The sequence below is a fragment of the Falco punctatus genome, assembly GCF_963210335.1.
Source record: "Falco punctatus genome assembly, chromosome: 9".
NCBI classification, from domain to species: domain Eukaryota; kingdom Metazoa; phylum Chordata; class Aves; order Falconiformes; family Falconidae; genus Falco; species Falco punctatus.
This window is the reverse complement of record NC_137589.1, coordinates 10,564,359-10,585,882: the sequence shown is the minus strand read 5'-3', so window position 1 is coordinate 10,585,882 and position 21,524 is coordinate 10,564,359. Positions and strand designations below refer to the sequence as shown.

Below are 21,524 nucleotides of genomic sequence, written 5' to 3'. Positions count from 1 at the left end.
GCCTTATCTTTCTCATAAAACAGGAATTATGAAAAATGCAGGAAGAGGACATCAGGGAAGAGTCATTCTTCTGTATTTCCAGAGGGATGCCATGGTTAAAATACAGCTCATAGCCAAGGTAAAAGCTCTGTCTTTGGTCAAAGACTAATTAATTTCTTGGATATGAAAGATAACTTGGTTTAGGTTTAAATTTAAAGGTTTATCTCTCACTAGTCACTAAACTAATTTCTAACTTCTCATGCAGTCTAGCACAGAAATTTGAGAGCATTCCACTCTCATTAATATTTACCACCAAACCAGAGAGAAATCCAAACTATTTGAAGAAACACCTATAGGAACTGGAAGTCCGCAACCTTTTATAAAGCCATACCAAGGACAGTTGCTCAGGACAGCAAGGAGAACAAAGACTCCAGTCTTCAAGAGCAGAACTTTCTCGAGTCCATGAAGCATTTTGATGAAATATACAGTCACCATCTGCATTTTTTTCCTCAGTAGACCAGTCTGTCACTGGGGTTTTAAGCTGATCCTTTTTGGTCTTGTATTTACCACAGGGGCCTTCGTGTCCTTCCCCTTTGCACGACCGCTACCTGCAGGGACACCTTTTCCCTCTCTCCCTTGTAGCTACACCACAAAGGCAAGGTGTTTGCAATGCCATTAAAACAGTTTGCAACTTCAATGTTACAATCAAAGTCTGAAAGAAATCTTAAAAAACTATTCCCCAACTTCTAAATCTTCTGGCAGATTGATTCAACTTCTGCATTTATTTCAGTGGTACAAGTGGGGGGGTGGGGGGGTGTAGAAGAGTTTTGCCTTTTCATTTGGGCAACATAGTAATTTTCACATCTCAATAGTGCATATTACCAAGAAAATGTGTTACACACTTTTTATTTACCATTATACTATGGAGGCAGATAATGATTAGAATTAGCATGTGATCATAATTATAAATTTGAAATTGTTTATACTAACTTTTTTTAGCAGGGGAACTGTAAAAGGTAAGAACCTTTATAGATAATTCAGCCCACAGAGCATCCAGATTTCTATGAGATGTTAGTCAGATTGTTGCCGTGTTCATTGCATACAGAAGGTAATTTTGTTTGAAAGCCCTAATTTTTAATTTCTAGTAAGTGACTTGTTTCTCCTAACTGTGTATCTGTAAAAAGTTAGGAGAAAAACCTGAAAGTAAAAGATATTCTTATATATTTGTCTTCAATTTCAGCTACAACAAACTACCCAAAGGATTTTATCTGACACTTTAATCTCAATAATGATTAGGGGAGATGAAGGAATTTGTTGAGCTTGTTGTTTTTAAACTGTGATTTTCTACATCGATATTATGACTCCCATTTGTTGGCTGTCTCAGATACAGATCAACAAAGAAATACTTAGTTCTAACAAACAACCAACCTCCACAGGGTCAGGGAAAAAGCCAGAAAGTTAGCCTCAGTCCTCAGCCCATTATTAAGGTAACCTGCAATCAGAGCACTTCATTAAATAGATGTGACTGAGGTTAGAGGGGAATAACCCTTAATCTGATCTCTTTGTAGGTGGAAAGCCTTGTATTATCCAAACTTGCCCATTCCAGAAGAGAAGAAAAACACCTAGCAAAGAACTGTGTTCTTTCTATTCCAGATTTCCTTAAATTGCACATTGAAGCAATAGTTAACTACTGACCAGTAACTTAGGAGCACATAAAATAGTACATTGATAGGGCAGCGTCAGCAAATGTTACATAGCCTGTTTGTCACAGGCTTTTTGCATCTACTAAATAAATATTTCGTATTTCTGAACAAATGTTTGCTAGTCTTCAAAGCAACAAAATAGTTAAAAGTGCAAAGCTGACACCAAGCTGGATTAAACAATTTCCCAGCAAATTACCCAGCAAAAGTCTGCGGGGATTTCTAGCACACACCATGATGTCACACAGCAGCTGTACAGGAGGGAGCTCTGCTGAAAGGCCACTGACAACACACAAGACACACTGGGGAGAATGTTCTTTCTGACTTGCTTGCTAATCCTCCTTCTCACAGCTGACAGCCCTGACACCTCAGACAAGGCTGCAAATTAACTGTCGTTATAAAACGAATGAACAAGAGTTCCATAAAGCTGAACGGTCTTTGAGCTTATAAATTCTGCTGGCAACTCGTCTTTGAGCAAGGGACTCATAAAAACGTTTTTTAAAACACATCTTTTCTAAGAATTAGCGTCCCTTTTTCAGATTTTTTCGACAGAGGTTACAGGTCTTTTTCTTTTATTTCACATTCTCATGAAAGAAGTCATCTGCTAAACAGCTTAGGTCTTAAAATGCCTGAACGCAGAAAGAACACACACATTTTTCTTCTGAAAACCCTAACTCAGTCCATTTTAGGATTATTTGAAGCAGGGTTGAATTCCCCTTATTTTGAGAAAGAAAAAATATTTGTAACCCGTGTTCATGGGACTGAAAGTGACTGCATCTTTGTCAGAGCCTTATAAAAGAAGAACAACTGAAACACCAGCACCCTGGGTAGACAAGTGGCCTCATAAGGAAGGGTTACTGGATAGCGTTCTGCCACAGAACAGAAGCTAAGCATGCTTTGTAAGAAATTTGTTTTTACAAATTGCCTGAAAGTTGTCCTGCAAGTACCAGAGGGCAGAGGAAAGAGGGTGCTGGCTAATGAACCATGGAATTTTGAAAGGTGGAAATGAAAGAGACATATTAGGTTAATATCCAATCGTGCAATAGCTGTACACTGTTCCCTGGAGTACATTTTCCTGACATTTTTCTCAGTCTCTTTTAAATGTCTGAACCTAGCAGGTTCCTATCTCTTCTCTTGAGATTCATTTCCACTATCTAATAAAACTTCCTGTCAGGAAACTTTTCTTGATGTTCAGCCTAAGTTTCTGCTTTGTCAGTGACAATACATTATTCCGAGTTACAAACTGTCATCCTTTTGCAAGCAGCAAAATTATTCTGATTGGTTAATGTTTGTCCTTCTGAAATAGTTATTAACAGTTATGTTCTTAACTCTCTGTCAGTTGGCCAAGTTTTAAACATATAGATCCTGTAAATCAGCCATGGTGCTAGTTTTTTCTCTGCAGTCCCTGAAATTGCATTACATTTTTTAATGCTGAGATCCCCACACAAGGGCAGAGGTAGACAGGTGGCTTACAGGCTCTCTTTCCCCAAATAATCTTATTTCTTCCTTAAGCAAAAATTGATAGTTTACTGAATAATACAAAAAAAATATTTCCACAGCTGCTCTATCAGGATTCTGGTTTCTCAGTTTCTGCTTTAAATCTAAGAGATACACAACTTCCTTCTAGTTTATGGCAATAATTTAGATTACAATAGCCTTTCCACTGGATGACCATGGGACAAAAGCCACTGGCTGATATTTCAGTCTTGTCATTCTGAGCTTTCCTAGTGTTGTCAGCATAACCAGAATATAAATAGCTATAGCATGCTGCATAAGTATACATTGTATTAACAGTCAAAACAACTATTAGTAGTGTATTAAGTACATACACAAATCTTTGCATGAGACAATAAAAATCCAGCACACAAGCACACACTTAACGGAAAGTCTTTCAGAACTGATCTGCCACTGCATTTGCAGGTTAGTGGGACCAGATTGGTGAGGGGTTTTGAAACAAGTCCTTTCCCAATACTCATTCAAATCCAAATTCAAGTTACATTCTATCACAATATTTGATTGCCTAATTCCTGACACAGTCTTGGCACACATAAAATAGAGCATGAATTAAGATACACCATTTTGAAGCAGCAAATAAAAAAATATTTAATTTTAATTTGCAAAGCGATTTTTCTTTACCAGCTTGGGTAATGTCCTTGGAACAGTCACCTACAAAATAATCTATCCTGGATGTTGATATTTTTAAGCAATAAAACTTAATGTCTGCCAAAACCATGGTCTTTTTTAAAGGAAAAATAGACTATAGTGCACAAAGGAACTATCAAACATACTAATGGAATAAAGATCAAAAAAATATTTATGAAATCTATCAAGTATTTCAGATTTTTAATCTCTTCTGTTTTCTTATTTATTCCTAGAGATTGTAAACTATGGGCGCTCAAATTTTTAACAGTTTTCTACTTCAAACTGGAGTTTAAAAAACAAATTCAAAAGATATTCTTTTATTATAGATACCCTGCTTTTATATTGTTTTCTTCTCATATATCCAGTGAGAGTCAAGACAAAGGAAGTATTAAGGGAAAAAAACACCAACAAAAAACTGTATGCATTTATTGTTGCTCAGTAACAGCCACACAGAAGACCAACAGACAAAAATTTGGACTAACTTTGGACCAGCTGGAAAGGGAGGGGACCTTTGCTCAACAGACCAGGTGCATTGCAGGCTGGCTGTGGGCTTTGTCTTCTTTTTTTTTTTTTGTCTTTTTTTTTTTAATACTGCAAACAGGATACTTAGCCTTCAGTATTTTTCAGTATGACTCCTTCTATGACTTTTTTCCAAATCTTTACCGTATTTCTTGATAAGTGTAAAGTATTAAATAGCAATTTCACATTGCATATAGAACTATGAAAGTAAAGAACAAGCATCATTGTAATTACCTAAAAAAAGAGTTATAAATAGGAATGACAATGAGAAAGCTAATGGTTTCATTTACCCGCCATGAATACTGAGTTGACTCTACCTGAAGCACTGTCAGGGTCAAAAGGCTCTGCAGTTTCAGTCAGTTCCCACAACGAAGAAGAAAAAAGCACATTGCTTGCATTAAGCCAACACAATGATGCACTTGCAGTGGAAATCTGGAACAATGATAAAGAAGACATTAGGAAATATTTAGCTCACCCACCTTCACAAGAGAATTCTGTATACCAATTTACAATGAAGAGGATTAAATGACAGCTTATTTAAGGTCTCTTTCTGCTAATGCCATTGCCTGAACATACGCTTTCTTTATTCTTCACTCTTTTCTTTCTCCCATACTAATTCTACTACTTTACTAGGACAAAAACATATTTTAATTTACATTTAAATAACATTAAATTTCTTGGTAGTTGGAAGCATTTATGCAGTAAAGAGGAAACAGAAAGCATATGCAAGCATCTGAAAAGTTTCCAGTTCTTTTACCTTCTGTACTTTGTGCTCCCTCTATACAAACACACACATTTAAATATCAATTTACCTTCTGTGCTTCCTGTGCTCTCTGTACACACACTCTGAAATATCAACATTTTACATTTAATAATCTCTGGTTTAAAGACCTCATGAAATTACAAAGGCTAAATTGTTAGAGCAGTAGCTAAAGCCAATTTGTGAAATTAGGCTTGGGCAAAATTAGAATGGACTAGCTTTAACAGTAGGTAAAAATGCCCCAAAGATAGTCTAAAGATATAATCTTATATAACAAGGCACAAATGCATAATGGAAAAAGGCTTGCAATAATACAAATACATTTAAAATTTTAAGCTTAATCTTTAACTGAATGTCGGGAGAAAAGATGGCATTATTGTTACTTTTAGTCGATGGGATTATTCGCCTACACCAGACTACACGTTCATGCCATGTGATGAGACCCTGAAAACCATCGGTAGGATACTGCGGTCCTGTTCACTGTGTTTCTTCAACAGATCTGCACAGCCCCACTTCCTGCCCTACAGGCGGGAGAGCTGAAGCCCGGGCTGGACGCCGGCTGTCCTAGCAGCAGCCTCCGAGGCAAGGCAGGCTGGCAGCCAGCAAGCGTTCGGAAACTTGCGCAACAGACATGGGCCAAATTTCTCCCTCTGAGGACATCACTGTTGCTGGCTATTAGTATAGCAGTGACTTCCCCCCTTTTAAATTAGAAACACGCTCACAAGAATTAGCCAGACAAATGTCTGAAGAGCAGAGCAGAGGCCAGAAACTTAATTCTAACCACGTCTAACCCTAAATCCGATGGCAATTAAGACCTAGAGCTCTGGTTTATTCCTTCTTTTTGACACAGTTTATTGACCAATATCCATCTTCATGTATCACTGAAAGAACTCAGTAGGCTGCTGAGTAAAGCTGGAAGGACAGACCATTCTTTGCTTCCAGTCTTGCAGCATTAAATGTGTCATTGTATACAGTTAAAAGCTACTGACCATTATTTTTCTCTTTGGAGAACACAATACAAAGGCCTGCTCCAAACCTCATTGTATTTTCTGGATTTGTATTCATTTGACATTACACGATTTTTGAATCAGGCTTTACATTCACAAATATCAGAGAGTATTACTGAAGAAGTAATGCATGTGAAGTGGTCTGCAATCCTTGAACAAAGCAGACCTTGGTCCCCCCATCATCATTATTCACCAGGCATGGCAGAATGAAGGGCTGAAAGGATCAAAGAGCAGAGCAGCAGCAGTATCTACTAATAATTGACAGGGTAAGCAACACCACTAATCAAGGCCAAAATACAGGACATCATAAAGGACAGACATTCCAGTTTTCTAGCTTAGCTGACATCATTTAAACTGGGACCACTCAAGCAAAACGAAGGAAGAAAGTTTTAAGTAAAATAAGTGAGAGCAAAGTTGCTCTTGCTAAGATTAAAACTGAAGATGAAGCAATTTCAGTTAACATCATGCTGCACCGATATTTTCTGAACCTTCTTACATAATAGATAACTGATTTCATGCATAAAAATGGCGTAGCTTGGGAAAATTAACACTGTCATTCACATTTTACATTTTAGATTTTGCATTTTTTGGCATTTTCTTGAAGTACAACATGAAAAAAAAGTGAGGTGCCAGTAGGTGGGAAGGAGATGAAAGAAGTCAACTGGTGCTCTCCTTGATTGTCAAAGGAAATGGTTGAGAGGAAAGCACTGGCTGCTGTCCTGACCAATTGACTTTCATTATCACTTTTTCCTGAATTTAAGTGTCCTTGTCAATTCAACCATTTCTACAGAACCAAATGTGACCATGTTTTAGCTTCTCATTGTTTTTTATAATGAAACAATGACTTTACTTTCATTGTAGTCAGTATTTGTTGTCCTTAACGCTGAACAAGGAAAACACTTGCCCAGGTGACTAGAACCTTCTGATAAAGACTAGTAAAAGGCTGGCAAACTAACTATGAAGAGTTGTGTTCTCCTTCTCCAAGGAACAACTGAGTCATTTAGGTATACCAACATACTTTGAACTTGACTGAGAAAATTCAGCTCTAGCACATAAGTAATTTAGTAATTTAATCTTATAACTGCTAAACACTTGCAGATACATTTCAAGCATTTTCACTAAACAAAGTACAGTGGCACAGTTTGCTGTTCTGAAACATGCCTGAAAGGGATTTCAGCTGAATGGACTAAACCGAAATATTCCACGGTCTCCATTTCAACTGTATTCTATTATTTAATTATTAAAGTTGCAAATATCTAAAGTCTTCACACTAATATGTTTCACAGTCAGGAACTTTAGACAGAGCACAATTTGTCTTTTTCATGTTTCCCTGGAGCCACTGTAGGAAGCCATGCTATGTTCTAAAACCTGGTTGAGATCCATAATTGTTTGTAATTATACTCTGCAATATTCCTGACAGTTGAAAATACCCTGCCTACAGGAAAAAAAAGCCGAGAAATAGATGTCAGTGAAAACCGTCTAGCCAAAAGCAGAACTGCCTGTTCCAAGTGTACCTGGCAGAAACACATGGGTCCAATAGCAACAGAAAGTTTAAAACATCAAGAGCTGTCTCACAATTAAATATTTAGAATGATAAACAAAGTATTGTACTAAACACTTAGCATTCAGGTAGAAAATTACTAAGAAAACCACTTTTGCCCATTTGCGGTTATCTGAAAGGTCAACTTCATCTTCAATGTAAGACAAAACTCATTTTTGATGTAATTCATTATCTATTGACAAAGAGGTTGCAGCAGGAATAAGTGTGACCCATTTCCTTTAGAATCCCTCAAAGTCTTTTGGGTTTTTTTTCAGAATAGCCCTCCAAGCAGCAAAATACAAGCACTATTGCTACTATCTTTCTGCTTAAGGTTATATTCCAAATGAAAGGAACATCACAGAAGTACGTCTCTCCAAGTAAACATCGCATCCTTGGTAACACAAACATTTTTATGTTTCTACTTCTTCAATAGGAACTGCGAAATCAATGATTTAATCCCTTTTCTTATAATTCTAAGGCTACCCAGGCTATTGATGTACAACCAGTGGTAACTGTAGCAGTTAATATCATATCTTCAAGTTACTTGGCTCAGAGGGCTTAGCCGAGTAGACTCCTAGTATTTTGTTTTCTCAGCCAGCCTGTAATTTGCAATGAAATACAACTTCACTCTATGTTATTACATCTAAAGATTTTAATACAATTTACAGAAAACTGTATTCCACACGATAGCAGCTTTAGAACAGATGAAACAGAAGCAACATACCTCCTCCACTCAGTTTTGTGGTTCTGGTACTATTTCTTTTGTAAAACAAGCACGTACAAGAAGTTAATATCTGTATATTTGATTAGTGTTCTTTTCGTGATAGTATGCCCAACATCTGGTAACTGAGCTAAGAAGTTTTACTATACTAATAAGGTATTTTTGTCAAAATTAGAGGCAAAACAAATCACATCTTGTAATGCTCACAGTCAGATAAATCCTGTTTACAACCAATTGCCCTTCACGTAAAGCAGCAGTAGATACTGTCACCTTCTCAACAACCTGCTGCTTCTCCTTGCACAATTGATGTGCTTTCCACCATCTCTTCACATCCCAGGGAACTTCTGTGCAAATGAAACTGAATTAATTTCAGCTACTAGGTTGCAGCTCTGAACATACTTGGTTACATCATCATACTGATATTATGGCGGGAAAAAATTAAACAGAATAAGTAGATTTATTTGCCATTCATGGTTACTACTTAATGCACTACTTTACTATTTTGTGCAATACCCAGCCTGATGATAAAAGAACCAGAAAAAATCCTTTGTTTTGTTATGTTTGATCTTCCACTCAAACTGAATTTAATTTAAAAGTATAATAAGCCAACAGAAAATATTTTTCCCTAATTGAGATGTACCATCTGCTGCAGTAATCAGCAAAACACATCTCAACTCATTTGGATGTTTGATGCACTGTTTTTGTACAACTGACAACAGGAAATATGATCGTGATTAGAATACAAAGTAATTTTTGTCCTAACAGTATTTGTTTTACACATGTGTTCAGTGGAGCTCCTTCTGGTAAACCTAGCTCATCCTGCTTTTTCCTACCCCAAATATGTTTTAGAAGTATTGCATTCTCAGTGTCTCTAAAATAGTGACTTCATCTGCTAGCCACTGAAAAAAAAATGAATTTAAGCGAGTTTTAGATGGGGAATTATCTGAAAGGAGATATTTTTCGTTCATAATTTTTACACAGATTACCTCTGCTGATGACTCACAGAAAGATCCACTCTAAATTACTTCCCTGTGGTTTGAAAGGGTTTACTCTTTTTGGGGGTTGGTTTGTTGTGTGGGGTTTTTGGGGTTTTGGGGGGTTTTTGGGGGTGTGTCTGATAATTCAATTGCTTTTATTAAGTAAAAACTTTTAAACTTTGGGAATGGGTTTGCTCATATGAAATAAGATTCACTCACTCCACATATAAAACCAAATGTGGTTCAGAGGTGCGAGTTTGAGGTCTGTGCTATTTTAGCTCGGATTAACCTGTCAATATTGATCAAGCCTTGAGACTGTTTTGGCCCATGTAGAGCACTGGACTTTCAGAAACACAGTCTGAACCCTGCAAAGTGTATCAGTTATAAGAAGAGGAGGCTTTCAGAACAACCCACATCTGAGATAGACAGGGCTTCTCTACCAGAAAATCATTTTAAAACAAGACAAACCATCTAAAGGAGTAACAATCAAGAGAATATTTTGAAGCTGTTGTACATTAAAAACATATCTTCCCTTATAGGAGGATTAACTTGCTGTAAATCAATGGCATTTTTTCTTAACCTTCTAGTGTACTTCTTATAAGAAAAGGATTCTGTCTTATAGGACAAGGATAAGACAAAGACATTTTAAAATCATAAAGATAGAATTTTCCCTTTGCTGCCTGTATGACCTGTACATGAAACAAGTTTTCTCTTCCTCTTAAACAGTTAAGGCTCACTGGCTATCAAGACAATCAATAGGCATTTTCAGTTTCATAAGACAGTTATATAACCTGAGATTCTCAAGAGTTACTTTTTCTGGGAAATAAAAATTTTAGCTTACTGATTCATTGGAATTAGCTTGAGTGTGAAGTTTTACTTTATGTTCACTTTGACTTTATGTGAGATTATTCCAGATTTACATTGAAAAAACTTTTGCATTTGTACAGTTAGGTTTCATGTTCTTGTCGTGAAAGAGGGACCAAAGTCTGGCACCACTTCTAAGGATGGAAAACGGATCAAAAATAGTTTTTCAGGCACTGGAAAAGCTACATAATGACCAAATTATTTTTTTTCTCTAACAGAAGATAATCAAGAGAAAGATAAGAAAATATGCAAAAATTTCCTTTTCCTTATTTTCCAGAATCTGTGCAAAGGAAATAGGACTTCAGAGCTCTAGTCCCTTAAGTTCTCACCTCCCTCCTCCTCTGCTAGGATCATGCCTTCCTTTTTAATTACATTATCCCAATTATAACATGTGGGGTTTGTTTTGTTTTAATTGAGAGATATATGTAGGAAAAAAAAGGTTTCAAGAGGAGGGAAGATGGTGTAAGGAGACTTGGGGATGTATACAAAGGATCATCTAGTGTTGTAAGATCTTAGTACCTTCCAGTAACAATAATTCTCAGTACCATAATTTTCCACATCAGATCACAAAACCTGATGGAAATGTTTCTATATATTTTAGATGCAATAACCATACTGAAAGCAGAGCAGTTAAATAGTAGCAGGGCTCAGAAGAGAATCAAGTTCATTCTTCCCTTCTCCCACTGCGTAGCCCAGCAAATTATTCCAATTTATATTAATCATATACAGTTAGTTGCTAAGATAATAACTAGTATAAGAAAAGTCAAACATTATTATTTGGTTCATCAAGTGATAGATTTCAGAGGTTTTGTATCTTAACTGACAACTGCTGTTAAGTTCGGTAGTCACGGAGACAAGTTATTTCGGGCCCATTTTAGGGCTTTGTTTGCATTAATACAAGACATTTCATATTTTCAAGTTTACAGTGAGGATGTAATAAACTTTCAGATTTCTGTAAGTTGTTTACTTGTAACTATTGTTTAGCTGTGAACATCTAGTATTTTTTACTGATTTCTGGAGAATGATAATGTTTTTCATTGAACTCAAGATCAAATTCTTAACTTCAGAAACACAAAATTAGAGCAAATTTGACATATTCCAGCATTTTTTTTAATGTGTTTGAAAGAAACATTAATCCTGGCCTTTGCAAACTCAAAGTTCCAATACAATAAAAGGCATACAAAGAAAACTGTATCAAAAGGAAGTATTTTGTTTCTCAGTTTTACATTATAATTGAAAGAAAGCAAAGATACTTCCATTTATCTAGATGTTTATATGCATATTCACAAGAAAAGAGGAATATTTTTTTTTTTAATGCCTATGTTTACTCCTGTATTCTATGACTTGGGGGAAAAACTACGGCTTTTTTTTAAAAAAAATGCAGTCATATTTTCTGGAATATTAACTTCTTAGCAACTACATCGGTACTTTCAGTTTTGCTTCCACTGCTTCCAGCTAAGCTGGCTAAATTCCACTAGTGAAAAAATATAAAATGCTTGTCTGATATTTAGAAAAATTCTGCTCTTTTTCATCATGGAAACTACTTGTGTGTTAGTCATGCAAAGAATAATAAAATCATTTAGGTTGAAAAAGACCTTTAAGATCAAGTCCAACCATTAACCCAGCACTGCCAAGCCCACCACTAAACCATGTCCCAAAGTGCCACATCTACACGGCTTTTAAACACCTCCAGGGATGGTGACTCCACCACCTCCCCGGGCAGCCCGTTCCAGTGCCTGACCACCCTTTTGGTGAAGCCATGTCCCCTCACACCCAATCTAACCCTCCCCTGGTGCCACCTGAGGCCGTTCCCTCCTGTCCTGTCCCTTGTTCCCTGGGAGCAGAGCCCGACCCCCCCTGCCTACAGCCCCTGTCAGGCAGCTGCAGGGAGCGAGAAGGGCCCCCCCGAGCCCCCTCCTCTCCAGGCTGAGCCCCCCCAGCCGCCCCCCATCCCACGGGTGCCCCAGTCCCTTCCCCAACCCCGCTGCCTTTTGGACACAGCCCAGCACCTCAATGTCTTTCTTGTAGTGAGGGGCCCAAAACTGATGTCCGTGCCAGAATGAAAACCAGCTTCACATTAAATTAAAGTTATTCTAAAGCAAATAATTTGCACATAAAATATATGATCAGAAGTCACTCACTGTCATCATACAAGATATTTTATTTTGCTTAAAATAAGGCTATTAATTTTCTCCCGCTGCTGAAGGAATTTTTTCAGAGAGTTTGGGACAGCTTAATCTCCTTCATAGTTACGCAGCTCAAAATGCTCATAGATTATGAACAGATTTCTCTTATACCTTTTTGTTCTGCTGTTCCCAGTCTGGATTCTTTCAAATTTTAACTATGATACAAAAAGTAAGTCTTAAGTAAAAATCTTGTTAAAGCTTCTATGTGCTCTTACCACAGATCACACCATGGTCAGGGCTGGAAGGGACCTCTGGAGATCACCTAGCCCACCCCCCCTGCCAAAGCAGGCTCACCTGGAGCAGGCTGCACAGGGTGGTGTCCAGGCAGGTTTGAGTGTCTCCAGAGAAGGAGACCCCACAGCCTCTCTGGGCAGCCTGTTCCAGGGCTCCGTCACCCTCAGGGGAAAGAAGTTCTTCCCCATATTCAGAAGGAACCGCCTGTGGTGCAGCCTGTGCCCGTCACCCTCGTCCCGTCGCTGGGCACCGCTGAAAAGAGCCCGGCCCGTCCTCCTGACACTGGCCCTTCAGGTATTTGTCGGCATCGAGAAGATCCCCCCTCAGCCTTCTCCTCTCCAGGCTAAACAGGCCCAGCTCCCTCAGCCTTTCCTCCCCAGGGAGATGCTCCAGCCCCCTCAGCATCTTCGCAGCCTCCGCTGGACCCTCCCCAGCAGTTCCCAGTCTCTCCTGAACTGGGGAGCCCAGCACCGGAGCCAGCGCTCCAGCTGTGGCCTCACCGGGGCAGAGCAGAGGGTGAGGATCACCTCCCTGGGCCTGCTGGCCCTGCTGCCCCTAATGCCCCCAGGGCACCATTGGCCTCCTCGGCCACCAGGGCACACTGCTGGCTCGGGGGCAACTGGCTGCCCAGCAGCACTGCCAGGTCCCTCTCCGCAGAGCTGCCCCCCAGCAGCTCAGTCCTGGCATAAACTTGCTGAGGGCACACTCTGCCCCTTCATCCAGGCACTGATGAACAAGTTGAACATTGTATGTCATACAAGCCTGTCAACATGGAAAAACGGGTTTCCTGTGTCACGGAGTCAATAAGGCTGGGCAAAGGAAACATCGAAAGAAAAAGATAAAAAGTGATCTACTGATGATGCCTGATGCATAAGCACCAGCTCCAACTTTAAAACTCTCTGTGGAAACATGGAAATCTAATCATGCAAGGAACAATATTCCCAAAATCTGAGTTCTAGAGTTGTATGGGGTTGTATGAGTTTAAGTAGCAGATGTTAGTTAAACTATACACAAACATCCCATCTTCCATAGTTTTCTTGTTAATCTTTACATAGAAATAACAAACATGCAGGCTACAAATCTGCTGTATTTGTAATATGCTGAGCTCTCAGCTGTGTCTCCCCAGACAGTCTGTGGATGCAAAATATGCAAAAGTCATTGTCACCCCCCCAGAGGTGAACACTAGCCTTGTTTTCAGCATCTCAGGGTCCCAACTTGGGGTCTATTAGGGAGAAGGCAGACTGCTTTATTATTTGAAAAGCTGTTCAGCTGTGATTTACAGCCTTGTATTAGCCTCTCATCTTGAGATATTAGACAAGCATACTTTGTCATGGACAGTCTGAGGTGGGGAAAACATACAGCATTCATCTTCTCTTGCCATCTAGGACACTTCTTTTCATCTATTGTTTTTTCCTCTGGCATATCATTTCCTTGTAATCAATTTAAATTGAAAAATTTAACGACCTTCCCTGGAGCGTTACACTGCCTTTTCACCTACTCTGAGGAGGGTTCTGCAAAGAAATTAAAATGGTAAAGTTTGCAGCACTTCCTCTACAGGAAGACATGCGAGTCTCATCAGTGATTATCAAAGGGGTTTAGCCAATTACCAGTCAGGCAAAGCCAAAATAATTTGTGTAAATATTTCCACATTTTAAAGTTTTATAGCAAATAAAAATTTTGTTTTATAAGGCAGGCATACTATTTTTTTATAAGTTATAAGAATTTACACCCCACCAGCCCACTTCCCCTAAAAAAAAAAAAAAAAAGCCACAGGAAAGTCAGAATAAAAAGGTTTCAGAAGTCAAGACTAAAGGTTTCTAAGACCATAGCTTCAGGAATAAAAACTTCCTGGGATTCCAAGAGCAGGTACAGTTCTAAAGGGATTACTGCCAACTGATGGTGGGGGTTTTGTTCAGTTTTTTATTTATTTGGGGAGGGGTTTTTGTTTTGTTTTTAAAACTCAGTAATTAAATGTCCAATAAACCAAAAATAACAATCATTCAGTGTTGGTTTGATTCACTGAACAGGATCAGGTACCAGTGAAATGGTACAAAGATATTCTTGTGCAACATTTTAAAACCTCCCACTACATTTTAAAACCTCCACATTGAAAAGAATGAATCAATGATAGGTTTAGTTATTCAAGTGAAAAAAAAAAAATAAAAAAAATAAACAACCAACAAATCAGAACTATGAACAAGATACATATATTCATACAGCAAAAATGCAATTTAATCCAAGGAACATACAGCAAAAACTGAAGGGAAAAGAGAGCACCATAGACTTACACTCTCTACCTTGTGTGTTTGAGTGCATTCTTCCCTGGTTTAAAGGTTTAAGTGTTCTCCAGATGGATGAATTTACATGTTAGCAATACAGTGATCTGTAGAAAAATAATTACCTCTGACAAGAACACAGAAAATGGATGAAGAATAATGATATAAGCAGTCTGCTGGGAAAAAACAAAAGAAAAACAGGGAAAAAAAAGCCACCACTTCCCCATTAGAAAGAACAGATTTTATTTTTTTTATGTGTAGCCGGCCAACAAGATTGTTGCCATCCCTGTCTATCAAAAGAATTGTCAACATTATATTTTATTCTAAGCTAACAAACTACATGCAAAATACATACAGAATGAAAACAGATACTGACATTTGAAATCACTATGCCACAAAGCAACCGCACACCTCAGGCAGAGTCCACGGCAGGTCATTTTAAATGATAAACTAAAAGGTCACATAGGATATAATAACTGATCTTTGCAATTGCCTTTCTGAAGGATGTATCACCTGAGGACACACACAAAATTGTTGAACAGCAGTAGTGAAGTCGCATCAATGAAAACATAATGTTAGAATACAGAAGCATAAAGACATTATGGCTGTTTATATTAAACCTTGGAAGTAAAAGAATATGACTACTGCGTGGGGGGTAGATGCACACAGGTTAACGTTATAGCTCCTTCCCCTTAAAGTGCAGAAGGCATTTCACTGGGAACACCAATTTATTCCTTTATACTAGGAAGAGAATAGAAGGCAAAATTCTTGTATTTATGGATTAAAAAAGAGTTTAAAAATAATAAAGCTCTACTGTAAAAGCAGAGCCTTCTTGCCAATCACATTTTTCTTCTCCTCCCTTCCCTAAACAAAAACAAATAAAAAAAAAACCCAAAAACAAATACAGAGACAGTCATTAAATCAAGTGCTTTGCGATGCAAATACTCCTCCCACAGTGGTACGAAAGCTGTGCTGTGCTGCTGGCCTTGAGGAAGAGCACCCAACTGAAGCAAGGACTACCATCGCCATGTGAGTGTCCTAATACCAGGCCATCAAACAACTCCAAAGTTCCCTCCCTTATTTTGATCAAAAATATCTCTACTGACACCTTAGAAACCTCTCCAACAGTATCTGAAGAAACATGGCAGTTCTTCCAAAAAATTTACATTTCATGCAATCCTAACTGTGCTAACTCTGTGCAGGATCAGGATTTACGTTTTCACATTTAAAATACCTGAGCTGAATTCAGAGCAAAGGAGAGAAATAATACTGAGCATATAAGCATCCTAGAAGTTCAAGTGCCACTAACTCGGAAAACCTGGGCATTTAGGACCTGAAGTCTGAGAAAAATGTCAATAGGAATTAAGCCTGATTGTACCACCAGAATGAATTTCAAAAAATAATTCTGAAATTACAGTTCTGTCTTCTTTGCACTTAGTTTTGCCAGTTATATCAGACTGATATGATTCATATAAGCAAACATTTATCTGTCTAACAAGCTGTCTTAAGCAACAGTACATAAAGTTGTCAAAATCATTTCAGAGACCAAAACTGACTAAACAAAAAGAGCACTAAAACTTAACCAGCTGATTGATAAGCCTTGTATTTGCATTATTATTTCAGGTTCTGACGTACATGTAATAAATGCCTTGGTGATACAACTAAACCAGAAAAAACAGTCAGCAATTCTATGAGTACATTATTTTTCAAAACAAGGCTAAAACTCCTAATCCCTTTAGTCATTTTGAGACTGCTATTTCTCATCATCCAAAAAGTGCCATGTAGATTGTGTCATTATAGATATTCTTAGGTCACCATAAATTTTTCTGCAGGCAGAGGCAGATAAAAAGATTACTTTTGAGATATGCTCTTCTGTTCACAGTAAATCATTCCCACTGAAGTCTCTGCTATAGAAATAGCCTTCCTCTGGTCCTGTGTGTTAACCCTTTGAACTTACTTAAAATGTCTTTATATCAAGGAGCTTGAGATGGCTGTCTTGCTGAAATCACATGGTTAGGGAGCTGGGCAGTTTGAGGGGTGGAAGCGGGGATAACATGTTCACACAAAACTGTCCTGGGCTGGCAAACATGGTTGTGAATCCAAATTAAAAAAAAAGTCTGTCTTTTCAGCTGAAAAACCTTTTTACAAAAATAAAAATCTGTAAAATTGAAATAACATACTTCAAACATTTTGATGATTCCTTTTGCTTCAGTTACTTCGAAAAACCCAGTTGCTGGGCATCTGCATGGTTTAAAAATAAAGTGTTTTTGTCCTGACTCAAATGAAATATTTCATCAAATAGAAGACTGAATTTAAAAAAAAAAATAAAAAAAAATAAAGAAAAGAAAAGAGAAAGAAAGAAAGATAAAAAGAATCTATACATTCTGGGCTTATGCTAGCAACATACCTGAAATACTCAGGTGCCAGTAGGAAAAACATTAGACAGCCACACTGCCTGGGGAGCAGAAATGGTCAGGAAGGATGGTATCCCTGGGCTAGAGCCCCGTAGCTGCCAATCAGAAAAAAATACAACAAACATCAGAGAAACACAGTTGGAGAGGTCCATCTGGGCACTTTAGAAAGTCTTCACATACCCATCAATATTTAAAACATTGCCTTCTTTCACACGAATCAGCAGGAAAATCTGTTTTAACCAGACTACAGACAGTCTGAGAAAGCAGCAATTAAAATCTGTTATCCGCATCCTATGACTTTCACTTCAGGGATTTCTTTTCCCCCCACTCTCCACAAAACTAACAGCAACACAGGGTTTTGTCTTTATGATATAATGTTGCAGGGAGCAAAGAGCAGCCTGTCAGCTGTCAGTACTATGGCTGCAGCTAGGTCACAGCTACAGGTAAGGACTGAGGATGTAGTGAATTAATCCCACATTGGGACAGTGTCAAACTTGTGCGTATACCTTTAGAAGCTCAGTCCTCTATCACTATCACCTTGGTTTCGTGAGGCTGCCAAAGAAACTAAGGACACGTGATATTGATAATTCGCTTCACAATGGGTGTTGAGGTTCTAATGACAAAACTCAGAGAATGAAAAGCAACAAGGGGAGCCCCAGAGCAGTGAGCCATCGGCAGTACTAACCATCACAAAGCATACTGAGAAGACTGCTGACTACCCCACATTTAACCTGGAATTTACAGTTGAAGCCAAAGGACAACCAGTTTAAATCATGTCTGTACGTGGGTACAACATATAGGCTAAGATCCCACAGCCCCAGCCCAGAGCGCTGTTGACACAGGGCTGTACCTAAAGTAATATATAAGCGCGCTCTTGAGTGGCCTCAGTTGCTTAAGCAGAGAGCTGCTCTAGCACAAAGTGGGAATTAGCTTGTGTCCTACCAGCCAAACAGGCAAGATCTGAAGTCACAACCATATAAAATATTTCCCTGCTTAATGCCCCTTCAACTCAGCACAGCTGGCTCATGTCCTTTAAGAAATATTCTATTAAAAAATGCCAACCACTGAGCTGTTTGAACCTCTCCAATTTGACAAACTTTCAGTAAATCAATAGCAAATTTCTGAAGGATTTTAGTTAACATTTACAGTCTTCTGTATCCTAATACTTTCATACTAATACAATAAGCACACTGCCCAAGGAAAAAAAAAAAAAAAGTAATAGGTTATTGATCCGAGTGCTTTGAGACATAACTGATTATTAACGGGATCCAGTAAGAAATATTACCCTTTGGTTCAGTGCAGTGTAATTAAGGATATTAATCAAGTCCATGTGCTTTCTTGTGTGGATTCTTTCCTTTGCTATGAATAGTAGCTTAGGATCCAAAAGGGTAATGAATACTATAGCTAGTATGGGAATAACTACATGGAGTATGGAAAAATACAGCCATCAATTATCAAATGATGGTAGGTTCAATCATTTCATTTTCTTCAAAAAAAAACCCTTCATTTATTTTGGAAAGACAACAAATTGTCAGCATTGGAAACGGCAACGGTAAAAAGCAAAGGATACTGGTGGCCAACAGCATTTCTACAGATGAACGCAAGCTGTTAGAAACTTATTAACAAATTGCTCATCTAAATAGGAAACCAACATCACATGGAAATAAAAGACAAAAGGACACTCCCTATTCCAAAATATCATCTCTTTGGATAAAGAAACACTGAAAACCGGATGGCACTTTTAAGAGGAAAAGAAAGAAAAAACAAAAAAGCCCCACAAACCAAACAACAACAACAACAACAAAACAGCTCACAGACTCTGGAAGAAGTTCCCCAGCAAAGCAAAAAAGATAAAGCTGATTTTTCGGCCCAGTTTTGTTCCCATATTCCCAGAACTTCACAGACGGCCTTTCACCCTGATGCAGTTTCTTAGCAGCTGTCCTCAAATGCCAGAAAGATATTTCATACCTCAGCACATCCTGGTGCTTGTCACTTCCCTACCGGTAAATACACACCTTTTGATAAATCTTTACTGCATAAGAGCTACCATCATTTTCAAGCTACCTTCCTAGACTTTAAAGTGCATACAATGTTACATATGAGAAAGAGAACCTAAGAATTAATCAACAGGCTTCATACCTTTAAGTGTTGGGCTTCATCCAGGCTGTATTGTCTGCTTTGAATGAAAGTATTCCCATCAGTACATTACTGCCATTTATTCTTAATGTACTCTTAAGCTTTTGTTGTGCAAGCATAAAGGGGACAAAGACGGATGAGGATGATCCTTCAGATCATTCTGCTTTCTGTTTTTTCCCCATACAGAAGAATCCCTGTGCATAAAGCACAGAGTAATAATGTTAAGGCTATCTGAGTAGCCAAGAAACATGACTTACAACAAAAACCCGAGACTTCCCCTATTCTTATCTGCATAGCTTTTTCCTCAGGTATTCATGCATCCATTAGAAAATTGCCTTCAGATTTCACCTGGAACATCAAGCGTTAAATGTGTTTTCCAAGTGAAAAGACATACTAGTATTTTGGTACAAAAGAAAAGAAAACATCACCATCATTTGCACATAATTTTGTTGTCCCTTTACAAAAAAAAACAGATATTTTGGGTACAACTAACCTTGCAACATGTGCAGGGAGAGCCATTTCTCTGCATGTGATCTGTGAGAAGTTGATGCCTAATCTCCATCATCCCTTACCAGGACTTCTCCAGCAGCGGCCTGCAGGCCTGGGTATGCTGCCAGCACCGTTTGGATTCCCTTTGCATATGACCCATGCATAAATCTTTGCAGCATCGGATCAGAGGTGAATAGATGATATGAGGCCAGGTACAGTCTTAACTATATGTAGGTTTTATCTTTCTTGCCCACTCAATGAAAATAAATCGAGAAATGTTTCTTTTATTCACATGATCTCAGTATAGTCTAACTTTAAATGAAGCGGAACAAACCAGGTTTTTTAAAAAAATAATCTCCTGAAGTTTGAATATTCTTAGGAGTTTCTTACCTGCAAATCATTCAGATCACAACTTAGCATTCATATTCCCATCACATAAAGAAGAGGGAGGAAACTTCTTCAGAATATTTAGTACAGCTTGACAGTTCTCTCCCTTACTATCTGGCCTGATAACTTCAGATGAAACTTCACAATACTATTTCCACTAGGCTATGCTTTTATGGACTCCCGATTAGCCTAGTGATAAATAAGAGTTATTTAATGTAGTCATGTGTCTGAAACTAATCTGATCTGCTGAATTACAGATCACTTTTTTGGACAACCTGAAATTCTTTTGTGAACTTCTTTTAACTGCAATTATGCAGAAGGACCAGTTGCATATAGAGAGCACATAGCTCATACATTATAGCATCTGGATTTAACACACAAAGTAATCTGGGAAGTTACAAAATGTCTTCCTCTAGGGTCTGTCATTTACCTACACTTTGAAAACAGAAATAATTTTTTAATATAATATTTATTTCTTTCCCCAAAGACGACAGTGCATCTGAACTGTAACATGAGCGTTAAAAGCAACACTATCAACAAACATGGCTAAGGGCACTGATTCTGCAATATATATATTCTTCAAAGTAAGAAAATTATTAATTCATATAAATCACAGCATAAGATGACTAACCTCTGTGGCATTATGAAATTTCTGTTACAGTGTTGGGATGTCATTACATTAACATTCATTTTGGGAACCTGATACTTAATAGCATTGAGAACACACTCATGAGGAAAGAACTAAAAGTGAGACATGCTTTTTCTAGTTTATCAAGCTCGTTTTTAACCAAATTTGGGAACCAGAGAAGAATATGTGCAAAAAGTCTTGTGCCCTACCAGGGCTGTAACATTTAACACAGTATTTGGCATGCTTACCTCATTTATACACTTACTAGCAACATTTCACCAGCTCTTCTCAATACAATTTATTTTCAGAGGCTTGACTTTCCTTTCAGTCTGCATTGGAACACTTGGCTCTGACACTTAACTGGTAGAATAACGCTACTGTATCTGAACACACTGCCATTCACCAGGGGATCAGCACTTCATTGTGCCAAAGTATTCTAAATGACTAAATTCACCCTGATTTTCCCCAGTGGCAGCTAATGCCTATGTATCAGCTACTGGCCAGCTGGCAGCTTACTCAGAGGAGAGTCCTTTCCAGGACATGCTAATAGTAGAGGACCACAGAA

General features: G+C 38.1%; 1 protein-coding gene across 4 annotated transcripts in view; it reads right to left on the bottom strand.

Annotated features, from left to right (window-relative positions):
• The window catches only part of RET (ret proto-oncogene), a 200,944-nt gene that overhangs the window by 152,203 nt on the left and 27,217 nt on the right, over positions 1–21,524 (bottom strand). For 3 of the 4 annotated variants that reach the window (XM_080400872.1, XM_080400873.1, XM_080400875.1), the window contains exon 1: positions 1–21,524. This exon is cut by the window's left edge and continues 13,795 nt beyond it; it is cut by the window's right edge and continues 27,217 nt beyond it. The gene's annotated coding sequence lies outside the window, so the exon portion shown is untranslated. The other variant, XM_080400874.1, reaches the window with a different exon arrangement.